Genomic DNA, 25,814 nt, shown 5'->3' with positions numbered 1-25,814 from the left:
GTACTGGGAGGCACTACAATGTGCGGGGATGCCCTGGGATGTACTGTGGAGGAACTAGGATGTACAGGCTTGTACTGGGTTGTACCGGGTGGAACTGGCAGGGATTTGGGATGTACCAGGATCTAATGGGATGTACTGGGAGGTAACTGTTATGTACTGGGAAGGAATTGGGAGGGAACTGGGTTGTACTGGTAGGGAACTGGGATGTACTGGGAGGGAACTGGGACGTACTGTGAGGACACTGGGATGTACTGGTATGTACTGGGAGGGAAGTGTTATGTACTGAGGGGAACTGGGACGTACTGAGATGTACTGGGAGGGAACTGTGAAGTACTGGGATGTACTGGGAGGGAACTGGGAGGGAATTGGTATGTAGTAGGATGTACTGGGTGGGAACTGGGATGTACCAGGATGTACTGGGATGTACTGGGAGGGAACTGGTATGTACTGGGAGGGAACTGGGATGTACTGGGATGTAGTGGGAGGGAACTGGGAGGGAACTGGTATGTACTGGGAGGGACGCGGCATGTACTGGAAGGGAACTGGGATGTACTGGGACATACTGGCAGGGAACTGGGATGTACTGGGAGGGGATTGGGACGGACTGGGAGGGAACTGGGAGGGAACTGGGATGTACTGGTAGGGAACTGGGATGTACTGGGAGGAAACTGGAATGTCCCAGTTGACACCCACTTCCCTCCCAATGCCTCCCAGTATATCCCAGTTTCCTCCCAGTATATCCCAGTTTCCTCCCAGTACATCCCAGTAAATCCCAGCTCGCTGCCAGTACATGCCAATACATGGCTGTACATTCCAGTTCTGTTCCTGTACATCCCAATACATCCCCGTTCCATGCCAGTACATCCCAGTTTCCTACCAGTTCATCCCCGTACATCCCAATTCCCTCCCGGTTCACTACCACTTCTTTCCCAGTGCCTCCCAATACATGCCAGTTCCGTCCCATTAAATCCCAGTACATCCCAGTTCCCTCCCAGTACGTCCCAGTTCCCTCCCAGTACATCCCAGGTCCCTCCCAGTACTGGGAGGGAACTGGGATGTACTGGGAGGCACTACAATGTGCGGGGATGCCCTGGGATGTACTGTGGAGGAACTAGGATGTACAGGCTTGTACTGGGTTGTACCGGGTGGAACTGGCAGGGATTTGGGATGTACCAGGATCTACTGGGATGTACTGGGAGGTAACTGTTATGTACTGGGAGTGAACTGGGAGGGAACTGGGACGTACTTAGAGGGAACTGGGATGTACTGGGAGGGAACTGGGACGTACTGTGAGGACACTGGGATGTACTGTTATGTACTGGGAGGGAAGTGTTATTTACAGAGGGGAACTGGTGCGTACTGGGATGTACTGGGATGGAACTGTGAAGTACGGGGATGTGCTGGGAGTGAACTGGGAGGGAACTGGTATGTAGTAGGATGTACTGGGTGGGAACTGGGATGTACCAGGATGTACCAGGATGTACTGGGAGGGAACTGGTATGTACTGGGAGGGAACTGGTATGTACTGGGAGGGAACTGGGAGGGAACTGGGATGTACTGGGAGGGAACTGGGGTGTACTGGGACATACTGGCAGGGAACTGGGATGTACTGGGAGGGGATTGGGATGTACTGGGAGGGAACTTGGATGTATTGGGAGGGAAGTGTTATGTACCAAGGGGGAACTGGGACGTACTGGGATGTAGTGGGAGTGAACTGTGTGTGAACTGGGAGGGAACTGGGATGTACTGTGAGGGAACTGGGATGTACTGGGAGGGAACTTTAAAGTACTGGGATGTACTTAGAGGAAACTGGGAGGCAACTGGCATGTACTGGGATGTACTGGAATGGAACTGGGAGTGAACTGTGTGTGAACTGGGAGGGAACTGGGATGTACTGTGAGGGAACTGGGATGTACTGGGATGTACTGGGATGTACTGGGAGGGATCTGGGATGTACTGGGCTGCACTGGTAGGGAACTGGGATGTACTGGGAGGAAACTGGAATGTCCCAGTTGACACCCACTTCCCTCCCAGTTTCCTCCCAGTATATCCCAGTTTCCTCCCAGTATATCCCAGTTTCCTCCCAGTACATCCCAGTAAATCCCAGTTCGCTCCCTGTACATCCCAATACATCGCCGTACATTCCAGTTCCGTTCCTGTACATCCCAATACATCCCCGTTCCATGCCAGTACATCCCAGTTCCCTACCAGTTCATCCCCGTACATCCCAATTCCCTCCCGGTTCACTACCACTTCTTTCCCAGTGCCTCCCAATACATCCCAGTTCCGTCCCATTACATCCCAGTACATCCCAGTTCCCTCCCAGTACATCCCAGGTCCCTCCCAGTACTGGGAGGGAGCTGGGATGTACTGGGAGGCACTACAATGTGCGGGGATGTCCTGGGATGTACCGTGGAGGAACTAGGATGTACAGGCTTGTACTGGGTTGTACCGGGTGGAACTGGCAGGGATTTGGGATGTACCAGGATCTACTGGGATGTACTGGGAGGTAACTGTTGTGTACTGGGAGTGAACTGGGAGGGAACTGTGAAGTACTGGGATGTACTTAGAGGGAACTGGGATGTACTGGGAGGGAACTGGGATGTACTGGGTGGAAAGTGTTGGGAATTGGGATTTAGTGGGAGGGAACTGGGATGGACTGGGAGGGAACTGGGATGTAGTGGGACATACTGGGAGGGAACTGGGATGTACTGGGGTGTACTGGGAGGGAAGTGTTATGTACCGAGGGGGAACTGGGATGTAATGGGAGTGAACTGTGAAGTACTGGGATGTACTTAGAGGGAAGTGGGAGGGAACTTGGATGTAGTGGGAGGGAACTGGGATTTACTTGGAGGAAAGTGGCATGTACTGGGATGTAGTGGGATGGAACTGGGAGTGAACTGTGTGTGAACTGTGAGGGAACTGGGATGTACTGTGAGGGAACTGGGATGTACTGGGACGTACTGGGACAGACTGGGAGGGATCTGGGATGTACTGGGAGGGATCTGGGATGTACTGGGCTGCACTGGTAGGGAACTGGGATGTACTGGGAGGAAACTGGAATGTCCCACTTGACACCCACTTCCCTCCCAATGCCTCCCAGTATATCCCAGTTTCCTCCCAGTACATCCCAGTAAATCCCAGTTTGCTCCCAGTACATCCCAGTACATCGCAGTATATTCCAGTTCCGTGCCTGTACATCCCAATACATCCCCGTTCCATGCCAGTACATCCCAGTTCCCTGCCAGTTCATCCCCGTACATCCCAATCCTCTCCCGGTTCACTACCACTTCTTTCCCAGTGCCTCCCAATACATCCCAGTACATCCCAGTTCCCTCCCAGTACATCCCAGTTCCCTCCCAGTACTGGGAGGGAACTGGGATGTACTGGGAGGCACTACAATGTGCGGGGATGCCCTGGGATGTACTGTGGAGGAACTAGGATGTACAGGCTTGTACTGGGTTGTACCGGGTGGAACTGGCAGGGATTTGGGATGTACCAGGATCTAATGGGATGTACTGGGAGGTAACTGTTATGTACTGGGAAGGAATTGGGAGGGAACTGGGTTGTACTGGTAGGGAACTGGGATGTACTGGGAGGGAACTGGGACGTACTGTGAGGACACTGGGATGTACTGGTATGTACTGGGAGGGAAGTGTTATGTACTGAGGGGAACTGGGACGTACTGAGATGTACTGGGAGGGAACTGTGAAGTACTGGGATGTACTGGGAGGGAACTGGGAGGGAATTGGTATGTAGTAGGATGTACTGGGTGGGAACTGGGATGTACCAGGATGTACTGGGATGTACTGGGAGGGAACTGGTATGTACTGGGAGGGAACTGGGATGTACTGGGATGTAGTGGGAGGGAACTGGGAGGGAACTGGTATGTACTGGGAGGGACGCGGCATGTACTGGAAGGGAACTGGGATGTACTGGGACATACTGGCAGGGAACTGGGATGTACTGGGAGGGGATTGGGACGGACTGGGAGGGAACTGGGAGGGAACTGGGATGTACTGGTAGGGAACTGGGATGTACTGGGAGGAAACTGGAATGTCCCAGTTGACACCCACTTCCCTCCCAATGCCTCCCAGTATATCCCAGTTTCCTCCCAGTACATCCCAGTAAATTCCAGCTCGCTGCCAGTACATGCCAATACATGGCTGTACATTCCAGTTCTGTTCCTGTACATCCCAATACATCCCCGTTCCATGCCAGTACATCCCAGTTTCCTACCAGTTCATCCCCGTACATCCCAATTCCCTCCCGGTTCACTACCACTTCTTTCCCAGTGCCTCCCAATACATGCCAGTTCCGTCCCATTAAATCCCAGTACATCCCAGTTCCCTCCCAGTACGTCCCAGTTCCCTCCCAGTACATCCCAGGTCCCTCCCAGTACTGGGAGGGAACTGGGATGTACTGGGAGGCACTACAATGTGCGGGGATGCCCTGGGATGTACTGTGGAGGAACTAGGATGTACAGGCTTGTACTGGGTTGTACCGGGTGGAACTGGCAGGGATTTGGGATGTACCAGGATCTACTGGGATGTACTGGGAGGTAACTGTTGTGTACTGGGAGTGAACTGGGAGGGAACTGTGAAGTACTGGGATGTACTTAGAGGGAACTGGGATGTACTGGGAGGGAACTGGGATGTACTGGGTGGAAAGTGTTGGGAATTGGGATTTAGTGGGAGGGAACTGGGATGGACTGGGAGGGAACTGGGATGTAGTGGGACATACTGGGAGGGAACTGGGATGTACTGGGGTGTACTGGGAGGGAAGTGTTATGTACCGAGGGGGAACTGGGATGTAATGGGAGTGAACTGTGAAGTACTGGGATGTACTTAGAGGGAAGTGGGAGGGAACTTGGATGTAGTGGGAGGGAACTGGGATTTACTTGGAGGAAAGTGGCATGTACTGGGATGTAGTGGGATGGAACTGGGAGTGAACTGTGTGTGAACTGTGAGGGAACTGGGATGTACTGTGAGGGAACTGGGATGTACTGGGACGTACTGGGACAGACTGGGAGGGATCTGGGATGTACTGGGAGGGATCTGGGATGTACTGGGCTGCACTGGTAGGGAACTGGGATGTACTGGGAGGAAACTGGGATGTCCCACTTGACACCCACTTCCCTCCCAGTGCCTCCCAGTATATCCCAGTTTCCTCCCAGTACATCCCAGTAAATCCCAGTTTGCTCCCAGTACATCCCAGTACATCGCAGTATATTCCAGTTCCGTGCCTGTACATCCCAATACATCCCCGTTCCATGCCAGTACATCCCAGTTCCCTGCCAGTTCATCCCCGTACATCCCAATCCTCTCCCGGTTCACTACCACTTCTTTCCCAGTGCCTCCCAATACATCCCAGTACATCCCAGTTCCCTCCCAGTACATCCCAGTTCCCTCCCAGTACTGGGAGGGAACTGGGATGTACTGGGAGGCACTACAATGTGCGGGGATGCCCTGGGATGTACTGTGGAGGAACTAGGATGTACAGGCTTGTACTGGGTTGTACCGGGTGGAACTGGCAGGGATTTGGGATGTACCAGGATCTAATGGGATGTACTGGGAGGTAACTGTTATGTACTGGGAAGGAATTGGGAGGGAACTGGGTTGTACTGGTAGGGAACTGGGATGTACTGGGAGGGAACTGGGACGTACTGTGAGGACACTGGGATGTACTGGTATGTACTGGGAGGGAAGTGTTATGTACTGAGGGGAACTGGGACGTACTGAGATGTACTGGGAGGGAACTGTGAAGTACTGGGATGTACTGGGAGGGAACTGGGAGGGAATTGGTATGTAGTAGGATGTACTGGGTGGGAACTGGGATGTACCAGGATGTACTGGGATGTACTGGGAGGGAACTGGTATGTACTGGGAGGGAACTGGGATGTACTGGGATGTAGTGGGAGGGAACTGGGAGGGAACTGGTATGTACTGGGAGGGACGCGGCATGTACTGGAAGGGAACTGGGATGTACTGGGACATACTGGCAGGGAACTGGGATGTACTGGGAGGGGATTGGGACGGACTGGGAGGGAACTGGGAGGGAACTGGGATGTACTGGTAGGGAACTGGGATGTACTGGGAGGAAACTGGAATGTCCCAGTTGACACCCACTTCCCTCCCAATGCCTCCCAGTATATCCCAGTTTCCTCCCAGTATATCCCAGTTTCCTCCCAGTACATCCCAGTAAATCCCAGCTCGCTGCCAGTACATGCCAATACATGGCTGTACATTCCAGTTCTGTTCCTGTACATCCCAATACATCCCCGTTCCATGCCAGTACATCCCAGTTTCCTACCAGTTCATCCCCGTACATCCCAATTCCCTCCCGGTTCACTACCACTTCTTTCCCAGTGCCTCCCAATACATGCCAGTTCCGTCCCATTAAATCCCAGTACATCCCAGTTCCCTCCCAGTACGTCCCAGTTCCCTCCCAGTACATCCCAGGTCCCTCCCAGTACTGGGAGGGAACTGGGATGTACTGGGAGGCACTACAATGTGCGGGGATGCCCTGGGATGTACTGTGGAGGAACTAGGATGTACAGGCTTGTACTGGGTTGTACCGGGTGGAACTGGCAGGGATTTGGGATGTACCAGGATCTACTGGGATGTACTGGGAGGTAACTGTTATGTACTGGGAGTGAACTGGGAGGGAACTGGGACGTACTTAGAGGGAACTGGGATGTACTGGGAGGGAACTGGGACGTACTGTGAGGACACTGGGATGTACTGTTATGTACTGGGAGGGAAGTGTTATTTACAGAGGGGAACTGGTGCGTACTGGGATGTACTGGGATGGAACTGTGAAGTACGGGGATGTGCTGGGAGTGAACTGGGAGGGAACTGGTATGTAGTAGGATGTACTGGGTGGGAACTGGGATGTACCAGGATGTACCAGGATGTACTGGGAGGGAACTGGTATGTACTGGGAGGGAACTGGGATGTACTGGGAGGGAACTGGGAGGGAACTGGGATGTACTGGGAGGGAACTGGGATGTACTGGGAGGGAACTGGGATGTACTGGGACATACTGGCAGGGAACTGGGATGTACTGGGAGGGGATTGGGATGTACTGGGAGGGAACTTGGATGTATTGGGAGGGAAGTGTTATGTACCAAGGGGGAACTGGGACGTACTGGGATGTAGTGGGAGTGAACTGTGTGTGAACTGGGAGGGAACTGGGATGTACTGTGAGGGAACTGGGATGTACTGGGATGTACTGGGATGTACTGGGAGGGATCTGGGATGTACTGGGCTGCACTGGTAGGGAACTGGGATGTACTGGGAGGAAACTGGAATGTCCCAGTTGACACCCACTTCCCTCCCAGTTTCCTCCCAGTATATCCCAGTTTCCTCCCAGTATATCCCAGTTTCCTCCCAGTACATCCCAGTAAATCCCAGTTCGCTCCCTGTACATCCCAATACATCGCCGTACATTCCAGTTCCGTTCCTGTACATCCCAATACATCCCCGTTCCATGCCAGTACATCCCAGTTCCCTACCAGTTCATCCCCGTACATCCCAATTCCCTCCCGGTTCACTACCACTTCTTTCCCAGTGCCTCCCAATACATCCCAGTTCCGTCCCATTAAATCCCAGTACATCCCAGTTCCCTCCCAGTACATCCCAGGTCCCTCCCAGTACTGGGAGGGAGCTGGGATGTACTGGGAGGCACTACAATGTGCGGGGATGTCCTGGGATGTACCGTGGAGGAACTAGGATGTACAGGCTTGTACTGGGTTGTACCGGGTGGAACTGGCAGGGATTTGGGATGTACCAGGATCTACTGGGATGTACTGGGAGGTAACTGTTGTGTACTGGGAGTGAACTGGGAGGGAACTGTGAAGTACTGGGATGTACTTAGAGGGAACTGGGATGTACTGGGAGGGAACTGGGATGTACTGGGTGGAAAGTGTTGGGAATTGGGATTTACTGGGAGGGAACTGGGATGTACTGGGAGGGAACTGGGATGTAGTGGGACATACTGGGAGGGAACTGGGATGTACTGGGGTGTACTGGGAGGGAAGTGTTATGTACCGAGGGGGAACTGGGATGTAATGGGAGTGAACTGTGAAGTACTGGGATGTACTTAGAGGGAAGTGGGAGGGAACTTGGATGTAGTGGGAGGGAACTGGGATTTACTTGGAGGAAAGTGGCATGTACTGGGATGTAGTGGGATGGAACTGGGAGTGAACTGTGTGTGAACTGTGAGGGAACTGGGATGTACTGTGAGGGAACTGGGATGTACTGGGACGTACTGGGACAGACTGGGAGGGATCTGGGATGTACTGGGAGGGATCTGGGATGTACTGGGAGGCACTACAATGTGCGGGGATGCCCTGGGATGTACTGTGGAGGAACTAGGATGTACAGGCTTGTACTGGGTTGTACCGGGTGGAACTGGCAGGGATTTGGGATGTACAAGGATCTACTGGGATGTACTGGGAAGGAACAGGGAGGGAACTGGGATGTACTGGTAGGGAACTGGGATGTACTGGGAGGGAACTGGGACGTACTGTGAGGACACTGGGATGTACTGGTATGTACTGGGAGGGAAGTGTTATGTACTGAGGGGAACTGGGACGTACTGGGATGTACTGGGAGGGAACTGTGAAGTACTGGGATGTACTGGGAGTGAACTGGGAGGGAACTGGTATGTAGTAGGATGTACTGGGTGGGAACTGGGATGTACCAGGATGTACTGGGAGGGAACTGGTATGTACTCGGAGGGAACTGGGATGTACTGGGAGGGAACTGGGATTTACTGGGAGGGAACTGGGATGTACTGGGACGGACTGGGAGGGAACTGGGATGTACTGGGAGGGGATTGGGACGGACTGGGAGGGAACTGGGATGTACTGGGCTGCACTGGTAGGGAACTGGGATGTACTGGGAGGAAGCTGGAATGTCCCAGTTGACACCCACTTCCCTCCCAATGCCTCCCAGTATATCCCAGTTTCCTCCCAGTACATCGCAGTAAATCCCAGCTCGCTGCCAGTACATGCCAATACATCGCTGTACATTCCAGTTCTGTTCCTGTACATCCCAATACATCCCCGTTCCATGCCAGTACATCCCAGTTTCCTACCAGTTCATCCCCGTACATCCCAATTCCCTCCCGGTTCACTACCACTTCTTTCCCAGTGCCTCCCAATACATCCCAGTTCCGTCCCATTACATCCCAGTACATCCCAGTTCCCTCCCAGTACGTCCCAGTTCCCTCCCAGTACATCCCAGGTCCCTCCCAGTACTGGGAGGGAACTGGGATGTACTGGGAGGCACTACAATGTGCGGGGATGCCCTGGGATGTACTGTGGAGGAACTAGGATGTACAGGCTTGTACTGGGTTGTACCGGGTGGAACTGGCATGGATTTGGGATGTACCAGGATCTACTAGGATGTACTGGGATGTACTGGGAGGTATCTGTTATGTACTGGGAGTGAACTGGGAGGGACCTGGGATGTACTGGGAGGGAACGGGGACGTACTGTGAGGACACTGGGATGTACTGTTATGTACTGGGAGGGAAGTGTTATGTACTGAGGGAAACTGGGACGTACTGGGATGTGCTGGGAGGGAACTGTGAAGTATTGGGATGTACTGGGATGGAACTGGGAGGGAACTGGGATGTAGTGTGATGTACTGGGAGGGAACTGGCATGTACTGGGATGTACTGGAATGGAACTGGGAGTGAACTGTGTGTGAACTGTGAGGGAACTGGGATGTACTGGGAGGGAACTGGGATGTACTGGGAGGGAAATGGGAGAGAACTGAGATGTACTGGAGGGAACTGGGATGTACTGGGATATACTGGAGGGAACTGGAATGGACTAAGAGGGAACTGGGACGTACTGGGAGGGAACTAGGACGCACTGGTAGGGAACGGGGACGGAACTGGATGTACTGGGACGTACTGGGAGGGAACTGGGACGTACTGGGAGGTAACTGTTGTGTACTGGGAGTGAACTGGGAGGGAACTGGTATGTAGTAGGATGTACTGGGAGGGAACTGGGATGTACTGGGACGGACTGGGAGGGAACTGGGACGGACTGGGAGGGAACTGGGACGGACTGGGATGCACTGGTAGGGAACTGGGATGTACTGGGAGGAAACTGGAATGTCCCAGTTGACACCCACTTCCCTCCCAGTGCCTCCCAGTATATCCCAGTTTCCTCCCAGTACATCCCAGTAAATCCCAGTTTGCTCCCAGTACATCCCAGTACATCGCAGTACATTCCAGTTCTGTTCCTGTACATCCCAATACATCCCCATTCCATGCCAGTACATCCCAGTTCCCTACCAGTTCATCCCCGTACATCCCAATTCCCTCCCGGTTCACTACCACTTCTTTCCCAGTGCCTCCCAATACATCCCAGTTCCGTCCCATTACATCCCAGTACATCCCAGTTCCCTCCCAGTACGTCCCAGTTCCCTCCCAGTACATCCCAGGTCCCTCCCAGTACTGGGAGGGAACTGGGATGTTCTGGGAGGCACTACAATGTGCGGGGATGCCCTGGGATGTACTGTGGAGGAACTAGGATGTACAGGCTTGTACTGGGTTGTACCGGGTGGAACTGGCAGGGATTTGGGATGTACCAGGATCTACTGGGATGTACTGGGATGTACTGGGAGGTAACTGTTATGTACTGGGAAGGAACTGGTAAGGAACTGGGATGTACTGGTAGGGAACTGGGATGTACTGGGAGGGAACGGGGACGTAGTGTGAGGACACTGGGATGTACTGTTATGTACTGGGAGGGAAGTGTTATTTACAGAGGGGAACTGGTGCGTACTGGGATGTACTGGGATGGAACTGTGAAGTACTGGGATGTACTAGGAGTGAACTGGGAGGGAACTGATATGTAGTAGGATGTACTGGGTGGGAACTGGGATGTACCAGGATGTACTGGGATGTACTGGGAGGGAACTGGTATGTACTGGGAGGGAACTGGGATGTAGTGGGAGGGAACTGGGATGTACTGGGACATACTGGCAGGGAACTGGGATGTACTGGGAGGGAACTGGTATGTACTGGGAGGGAACTGGGATGTACTGGGACATACTGGCAGGGAACTGGGATGTACTGGGAGGGGATTGGGACGGACTGGGAGGGAACTGGGATGTACTGGGAGGGAACTGGGACGTACTGTGAGGACACTGGGATGTACTGGTATGTACTGGGAGGGAAGTGTTATGTACTGAGGGGAACTGGGACGTACTAGGATGTGCTGGGTGGGAACTGTGAAGTACTGGGATGTACTTAGCAGGAACTGGGAGGGAACTGGGATGTAGTGTGATGTACTGGGAGGGAACTGGCATGTACTGGGATGTACTGGAATGGAACTGGGAGTGAACTGTGAGGGAACTGGGATGTACTGGGAGGGAACTGGGATGTACTTGGAGGGAAATGGGCGAGAACTGAGATGTACTGGAGGGAACTGGGATGTAGTGGGATATACTGGAGGGAACTGGAATGGACTAAGAGGGAACTGGGACGTACTGGGAGGGAACTAGGACGCACTGGTAGGGAACTGGGACGGAACTGGGATGTACTGGGAGGGAACTGGGACGTACTGGGAGGTAACTGTTGTGTACTGGGAGTGAACTGGGAGGGAACTGGTATGTAGTAGGATGTACTGGGAGGGAACTGGGATGTACTGGGACGGACTGGGAGGGAACTGGGACGGACTGGGATGCACTGGTAGGGAACTGGGATGTACTGGGAGGAAACTGGAATGTCCCAGTTGACACCCACTTCCCTCCCAGTTTCCTCCCAGTATATCCCAGTTTCCTCCCAGTACATCCCAGTAAATCCCAGTTCGCTCCCAGTACATCCCAGTACATCGCAGTACATTCCAGTTCCGTTCCTGTACATCCCAATACATCCCCGTTCCATGCCAGTACATCCCAGTTTCCTACCAGTTCATCCCCGTACATCCCAATTCCCTCCCGGTTCACTACCACTTCTTTCCCAGTGCCTCCCAATACATCCCAGTTCCGTCCCATTACATCCCAGTACATCCCAGTACATACTGGGAGGCACTACAATGTGCGGGGATGCCCTGGGATGTACTGTGGAGGAACTAGGATGTACAGGCTTGTACTGGGTTGTACCGGGTGGAACTGGCAGGGATTTGGGATGTACCAGGATCTACTGGGATGTACTGGGATGTACTGGGAGGTATCTGTTAGGTACTGGGAGTGAACTGGGAGGGAACTGGGACGTACTGGTAGGGAACTGGGATGTACTGGGATGTACTGGGAGGGAACTGGGAGGGAACTGGTATGTACTGGGAGGGAACTGGTATGTACTGGGAGGGAACTGGGATGTACTGGGACATACTGGGAGGGAACTGTGAAGTACTGGGATGTACTTAGAGGGAACTGGGATGTACTTAGAGGGAACTGGGATGTACTGGGAGGGAACTGGGACGTACTGTGAGGACACTGGGATGTACTGTTATGTACTGGGAGGGAAGTGTTATGTACAGAGGGGAACTGGTGCGTACTGGGATGTACTGGGATGGAACTGTGAAGTACTGGGATGTACTGGGAGGGAACTGGGAGGGAAGTGGTATGTAGTAGGATGTACTGGGTGGGAACTGGGATGTACCAGGATGTACTGGGATGTACTGGGAGGGAACTGGTATGTACTGGGAGGAAACTGGGATGTACTGGGATGTACTGGGAGGGAACTGGGAGGGAACAGGTATGTACTGGGAGGGAACTGGGATGTACTGGGAGGGAACTGGGATGTACTGGGACATACTGGGAGGGAACTGGGATGTACTGGGAGGGGATTGGGATGTACTGGGAGGGAACTTGGATGTATTGGGAGGGAAGTGTTATGTACCAAGGGGGAACTGGGACGTACTGGGATGTAGTGGGAGTGAACTGTGAAGTACTGGGATGTACTTAGAGGAAACTGGGAGGCAACAGGCATGTACTGGGATGTACTGGAATGGAACTGGGAGTGAACTCTGTGTGAACTGGGAGGGAACTGGGATGGACTGGGAGGGAACTGGGATGTAGTGGGACATACTGGGAGGGAACTGGGATGTACTGGGGTGTACTGGGAGGGAACTCTTATGTACCGAGGGGGAACTGGGATGTACTGGGAGTGAACTGTGAAGTACTGGGATGTACTTAGAGGGAAGTGGGAGGGAACTTGGATGTAGTGGGAGGGAACTGGGATTTACTTGGAGGAAAGTGGCATGTACTGGGATGTACTGGAATGGAACTGGGAGTGAACTGTGTGTGAACTATGAGGGAACTGGGATGTACTGTGAGGGAACTGGGATGTACTGGGATGTACTGGGACGGACTGGGAGGGAACTGGGATGTACTGGGAGGGATCTGGGATGTACTGGGCTGCACTGGTAGGGAACTGGGATGTACTGGGAGGAAACTGGAATGTCCCAGTTGACACCCACTTCCCTCCCAGTGCCTCCCAGTATATCCCAGTTTCCTCCCAGTACATCCCAGTAAATCCCAGTTTGCTCCCAGTACATCCCAGTACATTCCAGTTCCGTTCCTGTACATCCCAATACATCCCCGTTCCATGCCAGTACATCCCAGTTCCCTACCAGTTCATCCCCGTATATCCCAATTCCCTCCTGGTTCACTACCACTTCTTTCCCAGTTCCGTCCCATTACATCCCAGTTCCGTCCCATTACATCCCAGTACATCCCAGTTCCCTCCCAGTACATCCCAGGTCCCTCCCAGTACTGGGAGGGAACTGGGATGTACTGGGAGGCACTACAATGTGCGGGGATGCCCTGGGATGTACTGTGGAGGAACTAGGATGTACAGGCTTGTACTGGGTTGTACCGGGTGGAACTGGCAGGGATTTGGGATGTACTGGGATGTACTGGGAGGTAACTGTTATGTACTGGGAGTGAACTGGTAGGGAACTGGTATGTACTGGGAGGGAAGTGTTATGTACTGAGGGGAACTGGGACGTACTGGGATGTGCTGGGAGGGAACTGTGAAGTACTGGGATGTACTTAGAGGGAACTGGTATGTACTGGGAGGGAACTGTGAAGTACTGGGATGGAACTGGGATGTACTGGGAGGTAACTGCTGTGTACTGGGAAGGAATTGGGAGTGAACTGGGAGGGAACTGGTATGTAGTAAGATGTACTGGGAGGGAACTGGGACGGACTGGGAGGGAACTGAGACGGACTGGGAGGGAACTGGGATGTACTGGGAGGAAACTGGAATGTCCCACTTGACACCCACTTCCCTCCCAGTGCCTATAAGTATATCCCAGTTTCCTCCCAGTATATCCCAGTTTCCTCCCAGTACATCCCAGTAAATCCCAGTTTGCTCCCAGTACATCCCAGTTTCCTACCAGTTCATCCCCGTACATCTCAATTCCCTCCCGGTTCACTACCACTTCCTTCCCAGTTCCGTCCCATTACATCCCAGTTCCGTCCCATTACATCCCAGTTCCCTCCCAGTACATCCCAGTTCCCTCCCAGTACTGGGAGGGACCTGGGATATACTGGGAGGCACTACAATGTGCGGGGATGCCCAGGGATGTACCGTGGAGGAACTAGGATGTACAGGCTTGTACTGGGTTGTACCGGGTGGAACTGGCAGGGATTTGGGATGTACCAGGATCTACTGGGATGTACTGGGATGTACTGGGAGGTAACTGTTATATACTGAGGGGAACTGGGACGTACTGGGATGTGCAGGGAGGGAACTGTGAAGTACTGGGATGTACTGGGATGGAACTGGGATGTACTGGGAGGTAACTGCTGTGTACTGGGAAGGAATTGGGAGGGAACTGGGAGGTACTGGGAGTGAACTGGGAGGGAACTGGTATGTAGTAGGATGTACTGGGAGGGAACTGAGACGGACTGGGAGGTAACTGGGATGTACTGGGAGGAAACTGGAATTTCCCAGTTGACACCCACTTCCCTCCCAGTGCCTCTCAGTATATCCCAGTTTCCTCCCAGTATATCCCAGTTTCCTCCCAGTACATCCCAGTAAATCCCAGTTTGCTCCCAGTACATCCCAGTACATCGCAGTACATTCCAGTTCCGTTCCTGTACATCCCAATACATCCCTGTTCCATGCCAGTACATCCCATTTCCCTACCAGTTCATCCCTGTACATCCCAATTCCCTCCCGGTTCGCTACCACTTCTTTCCCAGTTCCGTCCCATTACATCCCAGTTCCGTCCCATTACATCCCAGTACATCCTAGTTCCCTCCCAATTCCTGGGAGGTTCTGGGAGGCACTAAAATGTGCGGGGATGCCCTGGGATGTACTGTGGAGGAACTAGGATGTACAGGCTTGTACTGGGTTGTACCGGGTGGAACTGGCAGCGATTTGGGATGTACCAGGATGTACTGGGATGTACTGGGAGGTAACTGTTATGTACTGAGGGGAACTGGGACGTACTGGGATGTGCTGGGAGGGAACTGTGAAGTACTGGGATGTACTTAGAGGGAACTGGGATGTACTGGGAGGGAACTGTGAAGTAGTGCGATGTACTGGGATGGAACTGGGATGTACTGGGAGGTAACTGCTGTGTACTGGGAAGGAATTGGGAGGGAACTGGGAGGTACTGGGAGTGAACTGGGAGGGAACTGGGATGTACTGGGAGGCACTACAATGTGCGGGGATGCCCTGGGATGTACTGTGGAGGAACTAGGATGTACAGGCTTGTACTGGGTTGTACCGGGTGGAACTGGCAGGGATTTGGGATGTACCAGGATCTACTGGGATGTACTGGGATGTACTGGGAGGTAACTGTTATGTACTGGGAAGGAACTGGTAGGGAACTGGGATGTACTGGTAGGGAAGTGTTATGTACTGAGGGGAACTGGGACGTACTGGGATGTACTGGGAGGGAACTTTGAAGTACTGGGAAGTACTGGGAGGGAACTGGGAGGGAACTGGTATGTAGTAGGATGTACTGGGTGGGAACTGGGATGTACCAGGATGTACTGGGATGTACTGGGAGGGAACTGGTATGTACTGGGAGGGAACTGGGATGTAGTGGGAGAGAACTGGGAGGGAACTGGGATTTACTGGGAGGGAACTGGGATGTACTGGGACATACTGGCAGGGAACTGGGATGTACTGGGAGGGGATTGGGACGGACTGGGAGGGAACTGGGATGTACTGGGAGGGAACTGGGACGTACTGTGAGGACACTGGGATGTACTGGTACGTACTGGGAGGGAAGTGTTATGTACTGAGGGGAACTGGGACGTACTGGGATGTGCTGGGAGGGAACTGTGGAGTAGTGGGATGTATTTAGAGGTAACTGGGATGTACTGTGAGGGAACTGGGATGTACTGGGATGTACTGGGACGTACTGGGAGGGAACTGGGACGTACTGGGAGGAAACTGGAATGTCCCAGTTGACATCCACTTCCCTCCCAGTGCTTCCCAGTATATCCCAGTTTCCTCCCAGTACATCCCAGTAAATTCCAGTTTGCTCCCAGTACATCCCAGTACATCGCAGTACATTCCAGTTCCGTTCCTGTACATCCCAATACATCCCCGTTCCATGCCAGTACATCCCAGTTCCCTACCAGTTCATCCCCGTACATCCCAATTCCCTCCCGGTTCACTACCACTTCTTTCCCAGTTCCGTCCCATTACATCCCAGTTCCGTCCCATTACATCCCAGTACATCCCAGTTCCCTCCCAGTACGTCCCAGTTCCCTCCCAGTACATCCCAGGTCCCTCCCAGTACTGGGAGGGACCTGGGATGTACTGGGAGGCACTACAATGTGCGGGGATGCCCTGGGATGTACTGTGGAGGAACTAGGATGTACAGGCTTGTACTGGGTTGTACCGGGTGGAACTGGCAGGGATTTGGGATGTACCAGGATCTACTGGGATGTACTGGGATGTACTGGGAGGTAACTGTTATGTACTGGGAAGGAACTGGTAGGGAACTGGGATGTACTGGTAGGGAAGTGTTATGTACAGAGGGGAACTGGTGCGTACTGGGATGTACTGGGATGGAACTGTGAAGTACTGGGATGGAACTGGGACGTACTGGGATGTACTGGGAGTGAACTGGGAGGGAACTGGTATGTAGTAGGATGTACTGGGTGGGAACTGGGATGTACCAGGATGTACCAGGATGTACTGGGAGGGAACTGGTATGTACTGGGAGGGAACTGGGAGGGAACTGGGATGTACTGGGAGGGAACTGGGATGTACTGGGACATACTGGCAGGGAACTGGGATGTACTGGGAGGGGATTGGGATGTACTGGGAGGGAACTTGGATGTATTGGGAGGGAAGTGTTATGTACCAAGGGGGAACTGGGACGTACTGGGATGTAGTGGGAGTGAACTGTGAAGTACTGGGATGTACTGTGAGGGAACTGGGATGTACTGAGAGGGAACTTTGAAGTACTGGGATGTACTTAGAGGAAACTGGGAGGCAACAGGCATGTACTGGGATGTACTGGAATGGAACTGGGAGTGAACTGTGTGTGAACTGGGAGGGAACTGGGATGTACTGTGAGGGAACTGGGATGTACTGGGACGGACTGGGACGGACTGGGAGGGATCTGGGATGTACTGGGCTGCACTGGTAGGGAACTGGGATGTACTGGGAGGAAACTGGAATGTCCCAGTTGACACCCACTTCCCTCCCAGTTTCCTCCCAGTACATCCCAGTTTCCTCCCAGTACATCCCAGTACATCGCAGTACATTCCAGTTCCGTTCCTGTACATCCCAATACATCCCCGTTCCATGCCAGTACATCCCAGTTTCCTACCAGTTCATCCCCGTACATCCCAATTCCCTCCCGGTTCACTACCACTTCTTTCCCAGTGCCTCCCAATACATCCCAGTTCCGTCCCATTACATCCCAGTACATCCCAGTTCCCTCCCAGTACGTCCCAGTTCCCTCCCAGTACGTCCCAGTTCCCTCCCAGTACATCCCAGGTTCCTCCCAGTACTGGGAGGGAACTGGGATGTACTGGGAGGCACTACAATGTGCGGGGATGCCCTGGGATGTACTGTGGAGGAACTAGGATGTACAGGCTTGTACTGGGTTGTACCGGGTGGAACTGGCAGGGATTTGGGATGTACCAGGATCTACTGGGATGTACTGGGATGTGCTGGGAGGTAACTGTTGTGTACTGGGAGTGAACTGGTAGGGAACTGGGATGTACTGGGAGGGAACTGGGACGTACTGGGAGGGAACTGGGACGTACTGTGAGGACACTGGGATGTACTGGTATGTACTGGGAGGGAAGTGTTATGTACTGAGGGGAACTGCTGTGTACTGGGAAGGAATTGGGAGGGAACTGTGAAGTACTGGGATGTACTGGGAGGGAACTGGGAGTGAACTGGAGGGAACTGTGAAGTACTGGGATGTACTTAGAGGGAACTGGGATGTACTGGGAGGGAACTGGGAGTGAACTGGGAGGGAACTGGGAGTGAACTGGGAGGGAACTGTGAAGTACTGGGATGTACTTAGAGGGAACTGGGATGTACTGGGAGGGAAATGGTATGTACAAGAGGAAAGTTTTGGGAACTGGGATGTACTGGGAGGGAACTGGGATGTACTGGGAAGGAACTGGTAGGGAACTGGGATGTACTCGTAGGGAACTGGGATGTACTGGGAGGGAACTGGGACGTACTGGGAGGGAACTGGGACGTACTGTGAGGACACTGGGATGTGCTGGTATGTACTGGGAGGGAAGTGTTATGTACTGAGAGGAACTGGGACATACTGGGATGTGCTGGGAGGGAACTGTGAAGTACTGGGATGTATTTAGAGGTAACTGGGATGTACTGGGAGGGAACTGTGAAGTACTGGGATGTACTGGGATGGAACTGGGATGTACTGGGATGGAACTGGGATGTACTGGGAGGTAACTTGTGTACTGGGAAGGAAGTGGGAGGGAACTGGGAGGTACTGGGAGTGAACTGGGAGGGAATTGGGAGGGAACTGGTATGTAGTAGGATGTAATGGAGGGAACTCGGACGGACTGGGAGGGAACTGGGACGTACTGGGAGGGAACTGGGATGTACTGGGATGTACTGGGATGGAACTCGGATGTACTGGGATGGAACTGGGATGTACTGGGAGGTAACTGTTGTGTACTGGGAAGGAATTGTGAGGGAACTGGTATGTAGTAGGATGTACTGGGAGGGAACTGGTATGTACTGGTATGTACTGGAGGGAACTCGGACGGACTGGGAGGGAACTGGGACGTACTGGGAGGGAACTGGGATGTACTGGGATGTACTGGGATGGAACTCGAATGTACTGGGATGGAACTGGGATGTACTGGGAGGTAACTGTTGTGTACTGGGAAGGAATTGGGAGGGAACTGGGAGGTACTGGGAAGGAATTGGGAGGGAACTGGGAGGTACTGGGAGGGAACTGGTATGTATAGGATGTACTGCGAGGGACCTGGGATGTACTGGGAGGCACTACAATGTGCGGGGATGCCCTGGGATGTACTGTGGAGGAACTAGGATGTACAGGCTTGTACTGGGTTGTACCGGGTGGAACTGGCAGGGATTTGGGATGTACCAGGATCTACTGGGATGTACTGGGATGTACTGGGAGGTATCTGTTATGTACTGGGAAGGAACAGGGAGGGAACTGGGATGTACTGGGACATACTGGCAGGGAACTGGGATGTACTGTGAGGGAATCGGGATGTAATGGGAGGGAACTGGGATGTATTGGGAGGGAAGTGTTATGTACCAAGGGGGAACTGGGACGTACTGGGATGTAGTGGGAGTGAACTGTGAAGTACTGGGATGTACTTAGAGGGAACTGGGATGTACTGGGAGGGAACTTTGATGTACTGGCATGTACTTAGAGGAAACTGGGAGGCAACTGGCATGTACTGGGATGTACTGGAATGGAACTGGGAGTGAACTGTGTGTGAACTGTGAGGGAACTGGGATGTACTGGGAGGGAACTGGGATGTACTGGGACGGACTGGGAGGGAACTGGGACGGACTGGGAGGGATCTGGGATGTACTGGGCTGCACTGGTAGGCAACTGGGATGTACTGGGAGGGAACTGGGATGTACTGGGCGTCGCTGGGAGGGAGCTGGGATGTACTGGGATCCATATTGTGTGGCATGTTGGTCATTACTGGGACGCACTGGTCTATACGCGCGGGCTGATATCTGACCCCTCTGGCCCCACCCACCTTTGCGACAGGCCCCGCCCCCTGGCGAGGGCCTGGTGGGGTGGGGCCGTGCTCGTGTGCTCCCCAGCATCCCCAGTTAGCAACAGGTCCCACCCCCTGGTGACAGCCTGGGGGTGTTGCTGGTGCTGCCTGGCCCCACCCTCCATAGCAACAGGCCCTGCCCTTGGTGATGGCTCCAGGGGCATTGCCAGCGTCCCTTTGGACACACCCCCTTAGTGACAGGCCCCACCCCCCGGCAACGGCCCGGGGGGCGGTGCCGGCTCTCTCCCCTTAGCGACAGGCCCCACCCCCCGGCAACGGCCCGGGGGGCGGTGCCGGCTCTCTCCCCTTAGCGACAGGCCCCGCCCCCCGGCAACAGCCCGAGCCTGTGTTTGCTCCGCTCGGGGGGCTCGGTTTGGGTGTTTTCTCTCCCCCCTCCCTCCCGTGCCGGGAACTCCAGGCGGCTCTCGTACGGCTCCCGGGGCCTTCACCCCCCGGGGGGCTCGGCCCGCCCCTTTCGCGGGGCGCTGTGGGAAGGGCGGGGGCGGGGCCCGGGGGTGGAAGAGCCCCGGCTCTGGCCCTGGGCTTCTCTGGCGTCGGTGCTCCCGTGTTCCCTCGGGCGGTCGCAGCTTTGGGGCTGTCTCAGCCCCCCGGGCAGGCGTGCTCTGGCGTTTAGAGAAGCGGAGGCGTTGCCTGAGGTAAGGATTCCAGAGCTTGGCACTCTTTGGCGGCATCTGTACTAGAAAGGTCCCTTGTGGCCTGCTTTGCTTTTTTTCTCCCAGGATGCTGTTTTGGGCGCTGAGGGGGCGGTGAGACGGGTTAGTGGTATGGTGTTCTGTTTGGGGTTTGGTTTTTGCTTTGCTGTTTTTTTTCCCCTCGTGAGATCATTTTATTGTGCTGCTGCAATTCCTGTCTTTACTGAACCCGGAACCTTGGGGGTTTTCACTAGTTGTGCCGTTCACTGTTTCAGGTGTTGCCTTGGCCTCTCAACAGCCGTGGCACAACCTGCAGCGATGCTGCCTCTCCAGGCCCCCGCAGGCCCCGCTTTCTTGTCCAGCCAGGCGGGAAAGCGTGGTTGTTGCAGAAACAGCTACGCCCTGCGACTCCTCCTCAGGTTGTTGGCTCGGCCCCAACAGCGTACAGGCTGCTGAGGTCACCGCCTCCGCGCGGGACGCAGGCGGCCCGGAGAGCTTTACCCCGCGCCATTTCCGTCCCCTCTGGGCAGCAGCGGAGCTGCCGCCGCTTCAGGCGGCCGCTTTCTCGAGGGCGAGGAGCTGGGATGACAACGGGCCGCTGCAGACTCTGGTCAGGGTAAGAGGCTGTTCCCTGGGGAGCCGGCGCAGGGGGAGCGGAGGTACGCACGGGCACTTGTCGGTGCCCCTGGCCGGTAAAGGGAAGGTTAAATTGTTAGAGTGCAAATAAATACATATTATTTAGGGAGGAGTCGTGACTAAATTTAATCACACCTATTACTGAACAAACCAGGCAGTCATTATTCCTAATCTGTAGTTAAAAAAAATAAAGGCAGTCCTTTTTTATGCCATAAATAGAGTTGCGAGTCATTAATAGCTCAATCTAAATACAGCCGTTACTAAATCAACTGCAGGCATTAATGACTCCTGATCAGAAACAAAATAAGGAAATTTTCGAATCTAGAATGAAAATCGACCCGGAAAGCTAAATTGGGAGCGGGTAGTACTGAAATTGTAACAGGGCTGTTAGAAAGTTCAGAGGCAGCGACAGCTCCTGCTTCCAACCCAAGCAGTAAACGAAGCTTTAGGTTCTTAAATGAAGAGAAATAAAGGTGAGCTGTTAAACAGTGGCTGGGGTCAAGCGTAGCTATTAAGAAAATTTGCAGGTACGGGTGATTCCTGAGCAGAACTAACAATTCCAGAAGATTTAGATTTAAAAACTACAGAGCTAATGGAGTGCCACAACCGCCCGGATGTAACTGCAGCCGCTTTGGGGGAATGCCCCAGCCCCCCCAGCCACCGCTATTAATTACTGCCAAGGAGAGCGAAAGTGAAAGTAGAAGCAGTGCAGGTGAAGTGTGAGCAGTACGCTTTTTCCTAAGTCATCTCTTCGTGTCAGGAGAGGAAAGAAAATGGAAAGAAGATGTTTGCAGGGGGTCTGTGCTGGGTTACCTGCGCGTCTCTTCCGTGCGTCCTTGAGGAGACATTTAGCTCCTGTTGGGCGCTCGCAGGTGGAGACAGGGCGAGCTGGAGGCAGGATCGGTGCCGGCACTGATAAAGGGATGGGCAACGAGCGGAGAGAAGAGGGGGCAAGGGCTGAAAAAGGGTCACCGGTTCTGCAGGGAAGGCAGCGGGATGTGACTCGGCAACCGCTCTGACGAGCGCAGGGTCATTCGCTGCGATGAAGTCAGGGTCTGCGGCTGGCCCGGAGAGGCAGCAGAAATCCCAAACTCTTTGCAGGGGTACCGGCCAGATTAGGGCAACACCTGAACAGTAAAACCGTTTAGGGGAAGCAGAGCTGGGCTGCACCGCGTGGCCAACCTCCCTCTTCTCCGTGAGTCCCAAAGGGGCAGCTCCAAGAATGTGCTGAGAATTCATCCCTTGCGCTAAAAATGAGACGCAAGTAGCACCCACCCGTGAATTTTATTTTCTCTCTCGCTCTGCGGCTCCTGCCTGCTTGTCTCTCCTCAGTGCTCACCTGCACCTGTGCTCGGATGGGGCAGCTGAGGGAAGGTGCTGCCATCTCCCCAGCCCCGGCGGACCGCCCCTCAGCTGTGTCCTCTGTCAGGGAGCGTCGTCATCTCTCCTGCCTCCCAGAGCGTGTCCTGTAGTGGCAGACGCGCGGGCTTTTCCCTGCACGCGCATACGGGAAGGGAAGGGAAGGGAAGGGAAGGGAAGCACAGTGAGAGCTGGGCTTGTCAAAGAGTAATGGGGGTGGTGGGAAGCGTAGCTAGAACCGGAGAGCTACAGCGCAAAAGCGAAGCGGACGGGACACAAAAGTAAAATGGTGCACAGGAATGCTGAGGCGAGAACTCCCGCAGCACACAGGAAATCAGTGTCAGAATCTATTGTCTTCTGACTGCCAAATTAAAAATAATGGCACGCTTTGCAACGCTAAGCTCGCTCTAATCGTCTGAACTGTTTCTTTCCAACCCCCACCGCCCCCAGCACACCGCTCAGCCTCCTCAGCCTGAAATGCCTTGTTTTCCTTCTTTTTTTTTTTTTTTAATGACAGGGCAACTTCTGTTCCCGAGGTGGTGCCTACGGTACAGCTATCTCTTCGAAGACAGTTTGGTTTAGGTCAGAGAATGTTGAGCCTGGACTGAATCAGCCTCTGTTTCTATTTCTGGAAATCGTCGGTCCTGTGCATCAAGCCCGGAAAAAAGGAAATATGAACCAAAGGACGTGGGGCCTGCAGGGCTAGGAAATTATTTGAGAAGAGGTTCAGTGGGGAAATGACTCTTTGTCTGTGGGGCGTCCAGGCAAGCAACCCAGCTGCTAGAAAGCGGCGCTGTCCCCAGGATGGCCTCGGCGGTCCCGTTGGAGTCAGGACAACAAGGACAAGGCAGGGTGAAGCATCTGGCCTGCCGTGTGGAACGTGACTGTACAAAGCACGTGTGATGCACTGCAAGTTTACTTGTTTAAACTGTGAGTTAAAGAAGGTGTGCGGTTGCTTTGTAAACAGCCGACGCTCTAAAGCTACACCCATCTAATTGCTAGCTGTATTAAATCTATCGTATTGCTGTTTCTGCATTAAAAAAAGTAACAAACCAACACACCTATGTAAGCACTTCTAAGTACAACGGAAAACCACTGTTTAACGCGTGGCATGTGTGGGTTGTTTTTTTGGGGTGGGAGGGTGGGGTGTATGACAAAAACCTGCGAGAGACACACGCACATATGCACATGTCATGTTTAGCGCTCACCTAAACCCAAAAAAGAAAATCCACTCTTTATTTTGCAGCATTAGCATTAGCTTCCAGCGCACAGCCTGAGCGCACACCTCTGCTCTCACCGTCTGCTCCCTCTTCAACCGTGTGTGGCTGTCATCAGCTTGCACAGGCTTTGCTCGTGCAAGTTTCCGCGACAGCTTACGAGAAGGCAGGGAAACAAACCCAGCAAGACGCGTAGTGCCTTCCTCTATGGGCTCCGTCCAGCCTTTGTTAAAATGAGCAGAAAAGAAATCTGCTGCTGCCTTTACCCTGACTGACTCTTACAGAGAGCATCTGACTTGACCCGCAGCAAAGTGATGCCCCAGGCAGCAGCACGTATTGGCGCGGACCGCGGTTTCACCCACCTGTTTTACTGCACCGGTCCTTTCCCACGGCCGATGCCGCAGATGTGGCGCGCCCCACCCCCAAACCTCTTTACGAGGGTTCCCTGGGCTCTGCAAGTCGCCTGCTGGACGTGTTGCTGATTCAGGCACGGGCAAAGTCAGCTTCTTCGCTGGCCTCGGGCCAGGGCAGCCCCGTACTTGAGGGAAACTCAGAATATCTCCAGCGAGATCTCACCGGGAGGCTGGGACCTCGTCAGTAGGGGAGAAAGCCAAGCGACTGACACTGAAAGGGAGCTCTTTGCTAGGCTGTAGATCGTAAAGTTAACAAAGAAAACAAACCTGCCTTTTTAAAAATGCCCTCTTTTGAGTCTGCCACATTTGATACGGATTTTTTAAATTGCAGGGTATATCTCCTACAGGCCTCATGCAAAGGGAAGTGAGTACCTCTGGCTCTCAGGACAAGGGGGTCCCTCAGGAGCCCAGGTGCTCACGCCAGCCGGCATCTGGCACAGCACAGGGCAGGAGCTTTGGCAGTAGTACGTGAGCTGAGAATGAGAGTTAGGCAGCACTGCGCGCTTCTCCTGTGAGCCGCCGAGGCTCACGCGCTGTACCTTCCACAAATAAAAGGCCAGAAGAGTCAGCATTTCTGCTAGTTCCAGCCTCATCCGTACCCTCGTCGGTGTAGCTGTAAGCAAGCGTCCCGTAGCGACTGGGAGCGTGGCAGCTGGGCTTCCTGCGCTGCCTTAGGTTGTGCCCTTGGAGAGACCCTTCTCCGAGCCCCGGGCTGGGTGGGCTGCGGTGCCGTTCAACGCTGAATAGGCACGAAGGCCTGTAAACAAAATGTATTTATATCGCACCCATACCCGGCAGCCAACCGCCGCTTTATTTATGTATTCTGCACCTCCTGCCGACGCTTTTAAACTTAGCCGATATTGCCGCAGTTTTCACTGACGGGGCAGGGGGCTGCCACGCTGCAGGGGGAGTGTCTGGGTGTCCCCCATGGACACAGACGTCCTCAGCTGGGTAGGGACAGGGTGAGAGCTGGAACAACTCTGCTGACATGTAAGGGCCGTCCCAGGGCAAGGCTCCTGGGTCTGGGGGCTGAAAGGCGAGCCGCGCTGGGTGGTTGGTGTGGGAGTTGTGGAGCAAGTAGGGGGAAAAAAAACCAGCAAGAAAAAAACATCCAAATGTTTCACAGCAGGTAGAAAGCTTGGCAGAAAGCAAACTGAATGCTGTAAAGACAAAAGCCGAAAGCCGGCTATGGACTGTACGAAAAGAGCCAGTGCCACGGAAAGAGGTTATTTCTTCAACTGACCATAGGAGTCTTTTTGTGAGAAAACACAACACCTTTCTGCTACGGCGCGGTACCGCAGCAGTAATGGGCCAGAGTGTGCGAGCGCCTTT

The 25,814-nt window shown here is 53.8% G+C and overlaps 1 long non-coding RNA gene across 2 annotated transcripts in view; it reads left to right on the top strand.

The window, feature by feature from the left end:
- The window catches only part of LOC142068237 (uncharacterized), a 79,824-nt gene extending 55,869 nt beyond the window's left edge, over positions 1 to 23,955 (top strand). Inside the window, exons 1-3 of one of the 2 annotated variants that reach the window (XR_012664232.1) lie at positions 20,728 to 20,860; positions 21,133 to 21,473; positions 23,370 to 23,955. This is a non-coding gene — a long non-coding RNA (uncharacterized LOC142068237). Of the gene's footprint in view, positions 1 to 20,727; positions 20,861 to 21,132; positions 21,474 to 23,369 lie in introns of those variants that run through there. The other variant, XR_012664231.1, reaches the window with a different exon arrangement.
- The last annotated feature ends 1,859 nt before the right edge of the window (positions 23,956 to 25,814 follow it).

This window comes from Phalacrocorax aristotelis, chromosome 24 (genome assembly GCF_949628215.1).
Source record: "Phalacrocorax aristotelis chromosome 24, bGulAri2.1, whole genome shotgun sequence".
NCBI lineage: Eukaryota > Metazoa > Chordata > Aves > Suliformes > Phalacrocoracidae > Phalacrocorax > Phalacrocorax aristotelis.
The sequence above is the reverse complement of the archived record's forward strand: the minus strand, read 5'-3'. Positions and strand labels throughout refer to the sequence as shown.